Source organism: Oryctolagus cuniculus, chromosome 4 (assembly GCF_051225735.1).
Source record: "Oryctolagus cuniculus isolate XC-2025 breed Fujian yellow rabbit chromosome 4, ASM5122573v1, whole genome shotgun sequence".
Lineage (NCBI taxonomy): Eukaryota > Metazoa > Chordata > Mammalia > Lagomorpha > Leporidae > Oryctolagus > Oryctolagus cuniculus.
In genome coordinates, this window is record NC_142870.1 from 53,827,599 (window position 1) to 53,830,641 (window position 3,043).

The following is a 3,043-nucleotide window of genomic DNA, read 5'->3' on the forward strand; positions in this document are numbered from 1 at the left end:
CAGCAACTGTTCTTTTGTTTACATAGAGTTTCCGTCATATTTATTGTTTTACTTGGTATTGGAAATTTAAATAAATTTTTCCACACTTTCAGTCAGGGGTTGTGGTACAATATCTTTATGACAGCAGTAATATGTATATTGTCCTTCTGGAATCTGGCTCTCTAGGGGGAAATCAGCTTTTGGTTGTTTCCAACATCAGTGATTACTTTAAGGATGTGCTTAAGAGCCAATGGAGACTAAAGAAGGATGTACATGCGAAGCAAATACATAGGCCAGTGGGCTTCTTACTCAGGTTCACAGAAGTAATCCTCCACCACTGAACTCCATTCTTTGAGGGGGCTCAAGAAAGGCTAACCAATCTGGTGAGTGCATAGGCAGCAATCCCATAGGCCAGCACCTGTAAACAGCCAACGCCAAACCCATCAGGTTCCCAATAATAGACCAAACTCTGAAGAAATTTCTGGCTTGAACGTTCTAGCATCTTGAAAGTAGCTGAAATACTCATAAGTGCCTGAATGGGTGGCCAGGCCATCATACACACCATCATTGTGGGGAAGATGGAGATAGTATTGCTTGCCATGTACATAATGAAGAGGTTCTTGGGAATCTGTTTCAGGGGACCCAAGACAATATCCCAGCAGCGATTCTCCACCAGGATCTGGCCTGTCTCTTGCACGCTTGTATCAGGCACTTACTTGTTCAAATAACCAACTGGGTACAATGAGTCTCCCTGGCCACTACTCCAGTCACTTCAGCCCCTGCTGCCTCCTCCAGGCCTGCTCAGCTCACTGGCCCACTTGAAGCACCGGCCTAGGTTCACAACCAGGCTCCCTTGGGTTGTCATGACAATGACTAAAGCCAGGAAGCTTCTCACCCAGAGTCCTACTCCTGCTGCAGGCCCACTGGCATCCTTAACTTCCGGCGGTTTTATATTGTCTTCTAGTTTCCATTATTTCTGTTGAGAACCTAGATTTATTGCTAGTATCTTTTCTCTTCTTAAGGCATTGATTTTAAGTTTTCCTCATTGTATTTGGCTTCTAGAAGATTCTGCGGTAGGCCGGCCCCGCGGCTCACTAGGCTAATCCTCCGCCTAGCGGCGCCGGCACACACCAGGTTCTAGTCCCGGTTGGGGCACCAGATTCTGTCCCGGTTGCCCCTCTTCCAGGCCAGCCCTCTGCTGTGGCCAGGGAGTGCAGTGGAGGATGGCCCACATGCTTGGGCCCTGCACCCCATGGGGGACCAGAATAAGTACCTGGCTCCTTCCATCGGATCAGCGCAGTGCGCCGGCCACAGCCTGCCAGCCACGGTGGCCATTGGAGGGTGAACCAACGGCAAAAGGAAGACCTTTCTCTCTGTCTCTCTCTCTCACTGTCCACTCTGCCTGTCAAAAAAAATAAAATAAAATAAAAATTAAAAAATTTAAAAAAAAAGATTCTGCAGTATATTTTGATATTGTTTATCTTCAACTTTGGATTCATAGAAATTCATGAATCTCTCAGTTAAAATTTTTTATCATGTTTAGAAAACAAAGTGATTCCACAAATTTTCTCTCCTTTTTCCTTCTGTTTTTCTTGTTATATTTATGTTAGGCTTTTGAATCATCTTATACATTTTTATTCACTTTACCCTCTAATTTATCTTATAATGACTTGTCTTTTAGTTCACTTGCCCTGTAAACTTGGCTTTCCAATATACTCTTAAATTCATCTAATAAGTTCTTAATTTTAGATACTATATTTTTTCAGTTCTAGATTATCCATTTCCTTCTTTTAACAAAATATAAATCCTTGAAAATATTCTCTCCAAAATTTTTCTCCGAAATTGCCTCTCACTAATACTCATTCCAGCCCTGAACTTGCCTTAGGTACCCTTTTGAGTCTTAGCTTCCTTGCTGGTAACTTGGGGATAAATGTGTCACTTCTAGGACGGATGTTTAGCTTGGTAGTAAAGATGCCTGCATCTCATCCTGGAGTGCCTGGGTTCAGTTCCCAGCTCTGGCTCCCAGTTCCAACTTCCTGCCACTGCAGACTCTGGGAAGCAGCAGGTGATGATGGCTCAAGTGTTTGAATCCCTGCTGGCCACTTAGGAGACTTGGACTGAGTTTGTGTCTACTGGCTTCAGCCAGGACCAGTTCTGGCTATTGTGAGCATCTGGGAGTGAATCATTAGATGGAAACTCTGTCTGTCTGTCTGTCTCTGTCTTTCTCTGTGTAACTGCTTTTCAAATAAATAAAATTAATAAGATTTAAAATATGTAAGTTCTCAGAGATTTATTTTGAAACACAGGAAACAGCACCTTCAAAAGCACATTGTAATCTGCATTACTCCTCACAAGTTATTACTTTTCTTTATTTTTAAATTTTTACTCATAGTTATTAAAGTACAATTGACAAAATTTTATATATTTGCAATTTACAATGGGATGTCTTGCTATATGCACATTGTACAATGATTAAATCAAATAATTAACGCACCCATCACCTCATCTACTTATTGTTGTCAGAACATCTAACATCTCAGCAGTTTTCTTTTTTTAACTTTTATTTAATAAATATAAATTTTGAAAGTACAACTTTTGGATTATAGTGGCTTCCCCCCACCAAAAACCTCCCTCACACCCGCAACCATCCCATCTCCCACTCCCTCTCCCATCCCATTCTTCATTAAGATTCATTTTCCATTATCTTTACATACAGAAGATCAAGTTAGTATATACTAAGTAAAGATTTCAACAGTTTGCACCCACACAGATACACAAAGTATAAAGTACTGTTTGAGTAGTAGTTTTACCGTTAATTTGCATAGTGCAACACATTAAGGACAGAGATCCTACATGGGGAGTAGGTGCACAGTGACTCCCATTACTGATTTAACAATTGACACTGGCTTTATTTATGTTGTTTAAGATTGCTTTACCTGTTTGGGAAGTCTTTTGTTTCCATATGAATTTTAACATTTTTTCTAGATCTGAGAAGAATGTCATCGGTATTTTAATTGGGATCGCATTCAATCTGCAAATTGCTTTCAGTACTACGGACATTTTG

General features: G+C 40.8%; 1 pseudogene; it reads right to left on the reverse strand.

The window, feature by feature from the left end:
- Nucleotides 1-294: 294 nt before the first annotated feature.
- On the reverse strand, nt 295-844 carry LOC100338671 (ER membrane protein complex subunit 4 pseudogene; annotated as a pseudogene).
- Nucleotides 845-3,043: the final 2,199 nt, after the last annotated feature.